The following is a 15,105-nucleotide window of genomic DNA, read 5'->3' as shown; positions in this document are numbered from 1 at the left end:
CCGGTCCGCCGGGCCTCTCTCTCGTTCGGTGACTCATCGTAACAGACGTGAGCGGGCGTTACACTTTTTCATGAGTGACTCCGAGCCACAACCTAATTTAAGACGTTGTCACGTCAAAAACGTTTCTTTTGCAACCTATGTATATTCACACAAGATTTTAATATTTCCTGTTTGTGCACAAAAAAGACTTATATGAGGTGGGCGAAGCATATAAAAAAACACTACAACTGAAAAGAAACAAACAAGAAAACATAACATAACATAAGAATAACATAACATATTTTTCGCAGCATATTGTTGTGAAACAGGTCTTTTAGCTTACCAATTCAGATCGAGATTGGATGCTACCTCAGATACTAAAAAATTTATTGGAATTTGCCCCAGGACAAATACAGTCTTAGGGTTTGTAATACACTTTTTTTTTATGAATTCCATCCCTGGAGTGAGAAACTGGAAAGGATGCAAAATACGCTTCCACAGCTGTTATGACTTCATTTGATGAAAAACGCTTTCCACTTATGAATTTTTTTAGGTTTTGAAACAAAAATGCAAGTTGTTAGGGACCGGGTTTTTTTCACGATTTTTTCCTTAAGTTAGTCTAAAAGACTACAATAATAATTATTATTATTATTATAATCAGAATATTATTTTATCACTTTGGAAGTAATCCACAAACAAAATTCCTTTCACATCCAAAAAAACTGATGCTAACACCTGCTTAGCCGATTTCTGGACACGAACTCATTTCGACGCTGAAGAAACAGGTTCACACCACTCTTTAGCCTCTTGTTTTGATTCGGGATCATAGTAATAGACCAAGTCTTATCTATAATGATGAGTCAATGCACAAAATATACTTTATTCTTTCGAAAACTCTCTAAATGTTGCTGAGAACGTTGAATTCGAATGTGTTTTTGTTCAATTGTTAGCGAATGCAGCACCCATTATGAACACAGCTTTCTGAAACCCAATACTTGAGTCAAAATATTGCTTATACTGCTGAATGAGAAGCCTAGTGCTTCTACTAAATCTATTTTGGTCACTCGATGATTTTCCAATACGGTATCGTGTATTTTTTCTACGATTTCTAGTGTTGTTGCTATTTTGGACGTCTTTGACGTGGATCGTCTTCAAGGTTGGTATGACCACGTTTAAATTCAGCAATCCATCTTTCCACTATACTAATTAAAGGCCAAGAATCCTTATACACTTTCAACATTCGTTCATAAATTTTCTTTGCTTTTAAACCTTTAAACCAAAAATAAAAATTCAATGACTGCGCGATACTTGATTTTTTCCATTGTAAAAAAATACTGTGAAGCGTCGATATTAAATGGCTTGTAAACAAAGAATGAATTGACAGATTGAATTAAACTTCACATAAGTTCATATGAAGACTGTATTAACATAACAAAAAAAATTAGGCCAGTATCAATGCCCTCTCTTATCGAACCGCAAAACTTATTGAACAGGCTATTATTTCTAAAACAAGTTTTTGTTCTTATATAAATTAGTTTATTTAATTGGTATGCTGAAACCTATATCATTTGATATAAGTTTACATTAAATAAAAGGTATTTGGTGAGTGTTTCGTTATCTTAAAAGTTTTTATCTTTAGTGTAGATAGCTAAAAAGAATATTTGAATAGCAAAGACAATACAGGAGAAAAAGAGCTGACCTGAAACTAAGGATAGAAAGAAAATAGTTAAGAATCAACGAGGAATGTTAGTGTTATAACGTGTACGTCAGGAAAAACCATACATTAAAGCTTTATATGCAAAAGAAAATATTATTCGATTAAATTTAATATGATTCAACATACTTTTTAGAAATATACCAACAGATGTGATGGTCATCTCAAAACCAAAAAAGCTGCTTATTTACTGGGTTGCTAAAAAACTAACTGCAACTAATAAAATTTATATTTACAGCTTTACATTCAAGATATTATACTGTTAGTATTATTAAAAAATAAACCGTTGATGAGATAATTACAGAGCATTAACATTTTAGAAAGCTATGATATATTACCTAAACGTTAAATTTAACTGGCTGTCTCAATAAACTTGCGAAATGAAATTCCTGTTTCCTATAATCGATTAGGTTACATTAAAAATACTCACAATACCAGAAACCTACCTCAGAGTAGGACAGATTTAACGATATGATCAGAAACGATATGATCAATCTGTACAGTAGACTAGCTATGTTTACTGTATTTTTAAAATTTAATAAAGTAATTTTATTATTTATTTATTGGATGACATTATAACTTTTAAATTTTGACAATCGTTACGAATCGAATCTTTTATTGTAGAGATGTAGATGTAGAGATGTAGAGTCCTATACTATGTGGTGGAATAAATTCAACTAAAATATCTACCTACAAGCCAACTTACTGGCCAACCCTATCGAAATAGACTACCCGATTTAATTGACTTTTTATCTATAAAAGAATACCAAATGAATATATGCACATAGAATCTAATTAAGACCTATCGTAAGATAATTCACCAATCATTGCAGCATTAATGACAAATCCATCAGAAAACTGTCTATCTCCAAGACTAACGAATAAAACAACTGACTGGAATATTTTCAAAGAAATCCTACAAGAAACAAAAGACCTAAAAATCCCACTAACACAACGACAAGAAATAGAAATAGCAATAAAAAAATTAACAAAACAAATACACGAAGCTGCATGAGAATCTACAAAATATAACTTTGAGCGAAAACGGTTCTATAAGGATTGTCCAATAGTAATAGGAAAAAAAAATATTAGAAAAACAAAAACTTCGTAAAAATTGGCATCAAACTGGTTCACTTCAAGACAAAACCAAATTGAACAAAATGTGTAAAGAAATAAAAGAACTACTAAAACATAGCAACGCCAATTTCCAACATTACTTAGAAAAACTGACACCGAACCCAGATAGTGATTACTTATTATGGAAGGTCACAAATAAGCTGAAACGATCACAAAACCAAATTCCACCTAACAGAACAAAAGATTTAAAATTGTTAAAGATAGATCAGGAAAAAGCAGACTCTTTCGCAAAACACAGAAAAAGTATTTCAGCCGCTAACAAACATGGCAAATGAAGATGAAGACATCTATGAAAATTTAGACAGTCCTAATCAAATGACCATTTACCCAAATGGGCAACTCCTAACGAAGTAAAGTCTAATAAACAACCTCAATAAAAAAAAGTCGCCTAGACATGATCTGATAACAGCCAACATATTAAATTAATTACCCAGAAAAGGAATAGTAAGTCTAACACAGATCATAAACTCGATTCTAAGAATAGGCTACCTTCCTGCAGAATGAAAGTTAGCAGAAATCATTACGATTCCAAATCCAGGAAAACTTTCACATGAGATTACATCCTACCGACTCATCAGTATATTACTAGTTATGGCCAAAGTCGCAGAGAAAGTCATTGCAAGTAGACTTATTAATTAAAATACAGAACAACAATATTATACCTAATCATCAGTTCAGTTTTCGCCAAAACACGGCATAACTTAACAAGTGAATAGGGTCAATCAGCCTTCCAGGAAAAGAGATTTTGCAATGCCATTTTCCAAGCATCTGAGAAGGTCTGGCATCCAGGATTACTATTCAAACTGAAGAAAGTAATATCTCAGTCGCTATATGTGATACTTAAATCATACCTCTAAGAAGGACTATTTTATGCAAGATACGAAGAAAATGTTTCTAGCGTCCACAATATAAATGCAGGGGTCCCACAAGGCAGTGTTTTGGGACCAATTCTCTACACAATCTTTCAGCTGATTTCTCAACTGAAGAAGAATCCACAATCGCAAAATTAGCAGATGACACTGCAATTGTTGTCAAAAACCCAGATCCCATACAAGCAGCTGAAATATTACAACAAACCATACATTTAATTAAAATATTGGCTAAGAAAGGCAATTTGATATGTAAATGGGTAGTGAAGCGAAATACTTGATGCCGTATCCTGTTGGCATCACTCAGCCTCTCCTACTCAATTCCTATCTTCACCTTCAAGTTGGTACACAGCAGTAACCTGAGCAACCCCACTGGAGATTGGGTAACCAACCCCAGTGGAAGGTGGGGTCAGGGCTCACGAAGAAGGCAGCCTTGGTCCTCCGATGAATAGGGGGTTAAGCGAAGGGCTAACAACCCTTCCCTGTAAAACTCAATTGTTGCGAATACAATGGCTAATGAAACAAACGGACGGATCTCACAACGACGAACATAGCAAAGAAAAATGGACAAGATTATGGATTTAAAATTTGGAACCTGAAATGTGCGAACCCTCTTAAAGGCAGGATCTATGATAAGTATGGCAGAAGAAATTGAAAAATACGGGGTTGAAATATTGGCACTGCAGGAAATCAGATGGAAGAACCAGGGAGAAATTCGTAAAAATGAGTTCCAACTATACTACTGCGGAAATGAAATGAGACAAGGTGAAAGAGGAGTAGGGTTTATAGTAACCAAAAGCCATTATCGCATTTACACCAATATCAGACAGAATTTGCACCATAAGACTCAAAGGTAAACTGCATAACGTGACAATGGTTAATGTTTATGCACTGACGGAAGAGGCTGATGAAGACGAAGTTGAAAGATTCTATGGAGAACTTCAGGAAGTATGTAATAAAATCCAAGTACACGATGCTGTTATAACATTAACCAGTCAAAATGGACTTAGGGTTACACAATTTGCAACAGCAAATAATTATGGAGTTGTCAGCACTAACTTCCAGAGACAAGATATCCATAAAGCAACATGGAAAATACCAGGAATCAATGAAGCCAATCAAATTGACCACATCCTCATTTCAAAAAGATGGGCAACAGACATACCTAATGTCAGAACGTATCGCGGGGCGAACTACTCTGACTAAGATCACTATCTTGTGGGGACAAAATTGCGGCAGAAAATCGCGACAGTGGCAAAAAGAAAAATAGCCAAATTAAAAAATGGAATGTTGAAGGCTTCAAAAGGCTTCGGAAAAGCCAAAAGGCAAAGAAATGCGGAATGGTATGATGATTAATGCAGAACTGCGGTAAAGGAAAAAAGGCAAGCTAGGCTTAACCAATTTCAAAGAAACACAAGAAATAGCAGAGAAATTTATAACGAAAAGAGAATACAAGCGACTAGAATATACAGAAGGAAAAACGAGAGGCTTTGAAAAAATAAGTACAAGAAATCCTAGAACATAACAAGAGACATGAGAGCAAAAAATTCTATAAAAGAATAAAAGAAAGCACACAGTCATTTAGACCAAAATTGACAATATACAAAGACAAGGACGGAGAACTACTAACAGAGAAACAAAAAATTACAAAAACGAGACAATATATTTTACGGCGGAGCTGCGGAGCAGCACATTGAAAATCCGAGTTTGGAAAAAATTTAATATTTCAGTTCACATGACACATTTTACAGATCCAGTCATAAAAGCAAATATTTACATATTTGCTGATGCTCCCTGATCTCCTAAAATTAACAAGAAACTAGTTAATCGACACAGGATTTGAACCTGAAGATGGAAGTGTATTGAAAAAAGATTTGTTAAAAGAACTAATTGAAGCTGCAACAACAGAAAAAAGTTTCTATAATAAGCTGACTGCAGATCGTTTAGAGGTAAAAAAAATGCGGAGACAAAACGTTGCACTTGCTGCAGAATTACTATCTCACAACTGCAACAGCCTTAAAACATTATTTTCAAGATGCAGCCAGAGATAAAAAAATCTCAGCACAAAAACTTGGGGAGTTTATAGAGCTTATTAATAGTTGGTTTGATTTAATGAATTCCTTTACATCTGCTTCAACTACATTTAAACGACCTTATGAAATGAACATTTTGGAAGAACAAAATAGGTTATTGCTCTAGTAATTGATACTGTCACTAAAATGGTGTGCAAAAGTAGCAGTAGTTCAGACATATCACAAATAGCTAATATAACAAATGAAACCGAAACAGATGGGCTGATATATATTGCTGGTAGCATTTTAATATAAAAATCAATTCCCAAATTTAGGAAGACATACCTATGAGGAACAAAATATAAATGTTCACAATTATTCTGTACCATTCTGGGTACAACATTTATCATTTGGTGGACTCATAAATACATCATCGGAATCGGTAGACCAAGTAATGACGATGGAAAAATATTTCCAAAATTTTCATGGTGAAAACCTAAATCGGGGTAAGAAAATTATACATCGAACTGCAGAGTATGTTTCCAGTCATTGTTCAAATACACCCCTTTGTTTCGTAAAAACATACTGCAGACAAAGGATATTCATGCGGATCAATTATTTTAATAAATGCTTCAATAGCCAGGTTACCAGTGCTAAAAGAAAACAAGATGAAGACATTAATGATCAATCAAAGAAAAATATTAAAAAAAATGAAAAAAATAATTATGTAGTGTATATTTATATCTATTGGAATTATAATAAACTAGTTACGTTTTTACCAACTAAAATTTATTACCTATTATTTAAATTTTTACATTAAATTATACAAGTAATTCTAACTCGGATAATCCTAGCTTACCTCTAAGGCCGAATTCATTCAATAGTTAATTCAGTATTGATGGTAATTCAGTATATGCGACAAATTTTCAGTGTAAAATGGAGATTGAAGTATTAGATTTACGTAAATCTTTATTAATTTTAAGTACCAAACTACCTACATATCAACAGTTTTCCATAATAATTAGGTATTATAATCCACTAAACATGTTTATTTCATAACTATCTTTACTATTTTCCAAACATCAAAGACATAAAAACGCCAATTAACAATGTTACGATTCAAATTACTGTACTCTCGTGACATAATTTCGGACTTAATGTTCATTGGTTAGTCGAAGTAGGCAACCGTTGTAAGTCTAGGAACCGTGGTTGGTACCAAGGTATCTATGTGTAGCTATAGAGCTTGTCAATTGGCTATTGGTTAACCAAAAGCTGTGTATTTAGTATATGGCGTTTAGGTACTGACTGCCATCTATTTTGTTTTATTAAAATCCAGTAAATAATCTTTACTGACATCTGATATGCGTGGAATTATGGTATATAAACTATCTAAACTGATTGCAAAAATTATCTGTTATTTAAATGCAGTCCGTTGACTAATACGGCTTGCTCTTGTTCTTCCACTACTTATGCGAAGATATCTATTTTAACTAACAACAGAAATAGCATGTCTCACTTCTCTATCTATCGAGATTACCTATACCAAGAGGTCAAACACTTTCATGTTTACCGTTTTATTTAATGCATAAATGTAGTAATAATAAACTGGATGACAATAAGTGAAGCCGATTTTTAAACTGTAATGCGCGCGTTTTCCGCTAGGTGGACACAAATAAGGTAGCAAAAAATGTAAACATTCTTTGAAATTTCAACTTTTTTCCCGTAATAAATATGGAATTTTATGTTATTGGTTTTAAGTAAGATAATCTAGCCGAGAAATAATGATATAGACGAATGTGTTTTTAAATCGTAATTAGATAAGACATAGTTTTTGTAATATGTATTGGTTTATTCTTTTATAAATATGTATTGAGAACGACTTGCAAAATGGAAATCGAAATCTTAAAATAAACATTTTCCAACTGACTGAAATTGCGGTTAATTAACATTAAAGATAGTAAATAGTATACAAGCCGTTTTCTCCTAGAAACTGTATCAGCCAGAGTACCGGTAGGATAAAAATATGGCGGAAGAGTACAGTGACGTAACAAACGCCGTAGGGGCCCCAGAAAAATAATTGTAAAAGATGTTAAGGCTTTAAAAAATTACTAAATGCGTCTTGTGTAACAAAAACTTATATGTGTTAGTGTATTCATGCACTGTTTATAACAACTTACAGTTTTCATCTGTTCCTTGTGCACTAATATTAGCGAAGATAGCTATAATTTTATTAATAGCTGTATAATGGGCAAATTCCTTTTCAATACTCATAAGCTCTGGAGAAGATGACCGTGCTTCTGACATTGTACTAAGAACATATGATTTTATTAATTTAAGTTTAGAAAAAGATCTCTCTGAACTAGCAGTCGTGATGTGTAAAGTTAAAAACAAGATCTACGCATGACACATTTCTGGTATGCAACCACTAGTGCAATGAAAATCTACAAGAATAATTTTGGCTGAATCATAAATAGAGTTCGTTGATTCCAACTGTGTCTTTAATGATTTTCTAACAAATTGCAGTTGCTCAAAACTCATTTCTTAAATCTGACGGGTACGCAGCAACTAATTTACTGGCTTCTGCAAAAAGTACTGCATCCGATTTAAAAAGATGTCCACTTCTAGGATCTAAGACTTTAAAATTGTCGTTCACTTTGTAAATACTTATAAATCTAGCTCGAATTTATTGGATACTACATCGAGATTTCCGAAAAATACACCTACTGTATATCTTTCTTCAGGGTTTGAGATGCGTTGATCTTGTAATAATTCATCAAAATGCTTGATATCTCTACCAAACCTTTTGATTTTAAAACTACAGGCCACACTTAGTAGCAAAATCTTTGGATTCTTGTAAAAATGAAGTATAGTTTAGCCTAAGATTTGATAAAATTTTTTTACAGTTATGTAAAAGTACTGTTTCGCGTGAAGGATCCATATTTTTCGACTACAAGACTCACAGCTAGATTTATAGATTCCAAAACTTTAGATTGTAAAATAGTTAGGAAGAAAAATTCAAACTGTTCCATTTTACTTTTATTATCAGCTGTTTTCTCTCCTCACGATCTGTGGTAGTTAATATTAATAGATATTTTTTTTTAATTTTCATGTCGTTCTGCTTTACACCAATTACAGTTTGAAATCTGGATGACCACCTAGTCACCGATAACGTTTTTAGAGTACGCGATTTTGGTTGGACGTTTTTCTGCATTGTTAGCAAATGATCCCATCTTTTAATGCTTTTGCCGAAAAAATAATAAATACTTCGTATCATATCGTAGTAATCTAGGACTTCTAATATATTAAGATGCACAGTGGATGCATAAAACTTGGGCTTGGACGACTTTAATTTTCTTTTGCTCTCCGGAATAATGCTCACTCATACTTCTGCACCGCCTTAACCCTGTCCGCGGCACTATACAACTGATATACTATGTTCTTTTAAGAAAGATAAAATTAAATTTGAAATATCTTCTCCAGTTTGGCTATGTATATCACAGTAACCTAAGAATGATTCATTAATTTTTATATTACTAGGAAGATCAGTAATTGGATCTCTTTCAATAGGCATGATATTACGCATGACATTTGACAGCTGACCCAGGAGTGTGACGTAGTCAAGAACGCTCGAACAAATGGTACAATGAACACATACAACAAGAGAACCAGTTCCATTAATTGAATCTTCTGAAGATAGTATTGTAGAACATGACTCTTGTGATATGCATAAAAAGAGTTTGAGTACTTCTATGATAGTATTTCAAATCTAACTCCTAAAAAAGCCTATGATAATATTTTAAAGTTAGGCGAGAAGGTGAGCTTTGTCCCAATTGCAAATAAATCATATTATTTGCCTGGTAGTAAGAATTCGTCATATACAAGTGATCATTCTGAAAATGATGCTATCATCTGAAAGACCATATTCAGTAGGAGAGTTTGTTAACGAATAACTAAGAAATTACAGTACCTTTATGTACACGTAACTTAAGTATGTTTATATTTGGGTATCATACGCAGCAACTTCAACTTATTAGTTTATTTTGTTTATTGTTTATTGTTTATTTTATTATCTTTTATTTTGTGATATTGGCGATTTTTGTAATTTCAGTAAATCTTAATTATTGTTATTTTCTTACTTTTGTAAGCTTTGTCCATAAAATTGTACAATTTTCTCTGACAATAAAACATATTTCTAGTTTATTCTATTCTATACCCATACGATATAAAGAGTTATCTTCTAAGTCTTTTAAACATAGTGTTAAAGAACTCTTGATTTACCTCAGTTTCTATTCTATTGATGAGTATCTGTCTCATGTATTGTATTGTACTTTTTATGTTTGACGAATGTATTAATTTAGAAATTTACATAAATAAATCTATCTTATACTTTTTAAATTTCCCACTCTTTTTCTATTAACATATTACAAAAACACCATTAACTCTTTAAAGGACACCGAATAAAGTCAAGATAAACAATAGTATAACAGAAATCTTTGAGGTCCATTATCATCTAAAATGTTTAGCATAATATTAGAAAAGGTTATACATGAAGCAAACATTAATAGGTTTAAGGTTTACTAATAGTAACAGGTCTGATCTACCACAAAAAAACATCACTGCTTAGAATTTGTGAACGACTTGGTAATCTTGGCTAGAAGGAAAATAGAGCTGATGGAAACAGTCATGAAACTGAAAGAGAGGGCAGAAACCAAGCTAATGTATATAAATGAAGCAAAAACGAAGTATATGGAATGCACAAATAAGGACTTCGTTCGGGGGCAGTACATAACAATAATAACAGCAAAGGTAACCCAATATAAATTCGAAGAAGTTAAAAGATTTGAGTACTTAGGAAATGTCTTCACAAGAGAACCTAACTGTGAGGAAAAAATACAGAAAAGAATTATGTCTGGCAACCGCGCTGTATATGCTCTCAATGAGTTGTTAAGAAGCAAAAATATATCTCGAAGAGCAAAACTAAGGACATACAAGACCGTAATAAGGCCAATAGTGATGTATGCTTCTGAAAAATGGGTCACAACAAAAAAACACCAGGATTTTTATTAGTTTGGGAGCGCAAAATCTTGTGGCAACATATTAGCAGTAATTAAGGTTCAAAGACTTAGATGGTTGGGCCATGTGCAGAGAATGATTCTATCTAGAATTCCCAAAATGGTACTACCTAGTGCATTGGCAGGCAAAAGGCGAAGAGGAAGACCGAGGTCAAGATGGAGCAACGAAATTAAAGAAGATATGAGAAGACAACGTAACGAACTGGGAAAGAAAAGGAAGTGACAAAGAATAGTACATCAGTCATGGGCCTAATAGGCTCGTATTCCTTATATATTATTACCATTATTAAACAATACCAAGATAATTTTATGTGTGAAAATTACAAAAGATGTCATTTAAAATATTGTGCAATATTGTGTGACCTCACATCACTCATATTCGATGGCCAGCTAGCTCATCCAATCTAAATTAAGTTGACTTTATCATTATTTATTTTGATTTTGTGTTTAGTTCAGTATATACGTACAAATTTTGTGTACCTACATTACAAACTGATCATTAACAAATTAAGAAGTGGGAATACCTTGTAGGTATATATTTGAAAATAATTTTAAAATTTTTAGCAGTACTAGACACATTTTTATGTAGATACCACTTTTTTGTAACTTTTTAAACATCTGAAATATCGAACTCTGGAGTATAAGTTGATCAACCTGTACCTATGTGTAATAAAAGATATTTAAAATTTGTTTGATAAAGGATATCTATGTGAACAAAATAACTGTAGCAAAAATCAATAAAATTAAATTAAATTCAAAATACTATTTATTATTAAATATTATAATAACATATTTTTATTATATCTTTATAATTACTAGAATTAAATTAGCCAAATTATATAAAAAAAATTAGAATTAAGTCTTTCTTACAACTACATTCAGATGTTGCGTAAAGAAGCGTTCTTGACAACGTCATCTCGAAGCGAACCGATTTTGGAACATTATGTGTCATACCTTGTCTTTCAATAGATACGTACCTAACTATGACTGATAATTGGTCTGTTTTAGAAATGTCCTATGCTGTATCCAATAATATAGAAAAAAATAAACTTTTTTGAATATTAGGTATTTATAAGAGAATCTCTAATTGAATTTTTTCATAAAGTTAATAATTCTTTTTGAATTTTTGGACTTACATATCTTGTTTAATATGTTTCGGTTTTTGTATTAATTCGCCTAAAAAATTGTCGTATTTAGCCAATAAATTAACTATTCCTAAAAAATTGCCACTATTTGCATCACTATTTCCTTTTGTCCTGTAAATGGTATATTCATAAGCGCTAAATTTAAAATTATATCTACTATCCTAATTAGAATTTTTCTCCAAAAATTTTTTCTTCTTAAGATTTAAAACAATAAAAGTTTTCCGAAAAAGAACGGTTACTGGCGTCTTTTGGGAATGTCCCTTGAGGTTTAGATGCCTCTTGCTGTAGTATTTGGTTTTTTCTAGCAAAATCTTCAATATATTGTCATTATACAATCCCTTATCAGAACAATGATAAACTTCATGGGAACTAAAAGGCATTTTTTTAATTAGTGTATCTACCAAATAAAAATGAAACGTTACTTGGAATTACAATGAGCGTAAATAATCTGCTCGACGTCCAACTCTACTTCTGGGTTGACATTTTCATTTTGAGTAGGATTAGTAATTATTAATTCCTAACTAAGACAAACTGGATCTATTAATGCTTCACCAGCTTTACTAGGCTGCTGTTTTAATTCACCAGTTGTCACAAAAAATGAAGAAATTTTTGGTAATTTTTTGTTTGTTTGGATTTTTGATCACGTAAATTTCGCTTTTCTAAACCACTTTTTTATTCCCTCTTAGGACTCATTTAAGCGTAACTGTTATAATTTCCTTATCTTACCGTTTATCTGTCAAGAGATTTTCCAATGATTCCACAAGAAAATTCGTCAATAACTGATAAATAAGTGCGTACAAAATTGATGCAACTATAGCCCCAAAACAACACAAAATGCAAACAACCAAACAATGTAAGGATATAAGAAACTACTGCCGAATATCGTATCGAAATACTAAGCGTAAACAGAAAACGCATTTCTAGATCTAGAAATACTGTTTTAAAATTCGCAAAATTGCAATTTTCAAACCTTTCAATAGTCACGTACAATATTATAGTTTATAGTCGTCATCATAAAATTTCGGGAGACCGGAAAGGATTAAGTTCCTGTTTATAGGAGTAGATATAAGATGATGCACTTAGAAATTTGCATTTTTAAGTTTAAACTTACAGGTATGTATTGTATTCTATGACGATCTCCTAGTATTACGAGAACGGAGAAATCGAGGGAAGTTTTTGAAGATTTCTAGGCACTGCTTAAAAAACGTTACGTGTGCATGTGTAAAATAATACAACTATAACACACTTTTATATATATTAGACGACAATATGGAGCCCCAGATGTATTGAGGCCCCCTCGCAAAGCTTCATACTCGCTTACAGAAATATTAAAAGTAGAAAACAGCAAAGTAACAAGACCAAGACACATTCCCATATGAGTTGGTAAAGTATGACACCAAATGTAGGTACTTAATTGATTATAAAATATTTTAACAAACGTTTATATGAGGGTACAATGTCCCTGAAATAGAGTTCCATAATTAAAAAAAGAGATTTTCTGCACTTAGCTGACATGTCAAGGTACGTGAATTAGAAGAACTTATCCAAAACCAAACTTTCTGAAAAATGATATAAAGTAAGTATCCTGGAAAATAACAATGAAGGTGGCCACAATATAAAAAACTTCTAATCTACAATATACATACAAATATCTATATTGTAGATGCAGTATTCTTTTATTAAATGAATTAGATTTCTGACCCCCAACGATGGAGATCCAAGTTTTAGTTAAGGTTCAGTTAAATTTCTACTGCATTACTGCAATAATAATAAGATGCTGAAGAGAAATTAATAATCATTGAAAATTGGGCCAACATCTAATCTTCTAAGCAGGATTTAATCACGACAAAGCTTTAAAGCAGCAGTCGCTAGGAAGGCTTTCAAAACCGTATATTTAATTTTTTTGTTACCTTTAAAATATTTTAAAATTAGTGTTTAAATGACTTATACTGATATTTATAGAAAATTTTGGGAATGTTCACAATGATTCATGTTTAAAAAATAATTTCCAATTAACAAGTAATCACTAATATAAATAAAAATCGAAAAAGGCTTAAAATAGAAGCAAAAACAAATGTGTCACACAAGAAATTTATATAGTAGGTATTATTACAAAACCAGCAACACTCAAATAATTAGTTGTACAGAAAAAGCCACAAACACTAGTCCATCTTACCACGTTGTGGAAACCATGTTTCTTTTTTTTTTAATTACAAAACCCGCGAAACTAAATCAAACACCCGAATTGAAATATAAACAATAAAAATTTTGAGAGAGTGGTTGTAAATGTTGTTGGTAGTTCAATAAGCAATTTAAAAAGAACGAATTTGACCTGGTAATAGCATAAGCGCATCCTAAATATAACCTCAATGAATTCAAGATCTCCTTTTAGGTGGGGGAGATGTTCTAATCAAAGAGATAGGTATATTTTTATCATTATCTTGTCCGAAGTTATGCTCCGAAACGTACGACAGTATGATGAAATGGTTGCCTATGCTGTCAGGTGCTGGTTCGACTATTTCACCTACAGAATTCTATTAAATGACCTAGAGATCGAATCGACTAGAGGGCGCTATTTGTCGACAAAAAATAAGGAGGCAGGAATTTGAAAATTAAATTTGATTGAATATAAGAAAAAATTGAAAGATTTAGCTTATGTTAGCATTATTTAAGATTTTTATCATGGAATAATGAAGTTGGACGTTGGAATGCAGTGACTAGTAGCAATTAAAAAAACATTGTCATTAGATAGATAGACTACGGCAGTACTCTTTTAAGTTTCCAAGCTTTCATCAACCAGCTTTTTTAAAACACGATTTAGTGAATAAATTTTAAGGGAAAGGATTGTTGATTGTTGAATTTGGATATTTATTATTAGTATTATATATTACAAAAATGGAGGTATATTAACAAATAACTTACATTTTTTATACAGAGTTCAAAATGGTTAAATAAGATATATTTATTTAGTCATGCCTTTTTGAAGTAGTGTTTACTTTTTCAGTCCTCTGTTTTCCCAGTGCATAGATTCTAACCCTGCGGTATGCATGGCTAACCATCTTAATGAGCTCTATGGTGACAACTGAAGTCTACTACTTCAGAGTGTATAAAGAGAAAACGTTGCTTGAGAAATGAGAAAAGAATATTTACTACAGACAGAACTGACTAATTGACTAT

At 32.0% G+C, this 15,105-nt stretch overlaps 1 protein-coding gene across 1 annotated transcript in view; it reads right to left on the bottom strand.

Annotated features, from left to right (window-relative positions):
* Window positions 1-14,251, bottom strand: part of Ca-alpha1D (Ca[2+]-channel protein alpha[[1]] subunit D) — a 960,824-nt gene extending 946,573 nt beyond the window's left edge. The window contains exon 1 of the mRNA XM_072546534.1: window positions 14,105-14,251. The gene's annotated coding sequence lies outside the window, so the exon portion shown is untranslated. The remainder of the gene's footprint in view (window positions 1-14,104) is intronic.
* Window positions 14,252-15,105: the final 854 nt, after the last annotated feature.

Source organism: Diabrotica undecimpunctata, chromosome 10 (assembly GCF_040954645.1).
Source record: "Diabrotica undecimpunctata isolate CICGRU chromosome 10, icDiaUnde3, whole genome shotgun sequence".
NCBI lineage: Eukaryota > Metazoa > Arthropoda > Insecta > Coleoptera > Chrysomelidae > Diabrotica > Diabrotica undecimpunctata.
This window is presented reverse-complemented; position numbering and strand designations above follow the sequence as displayed.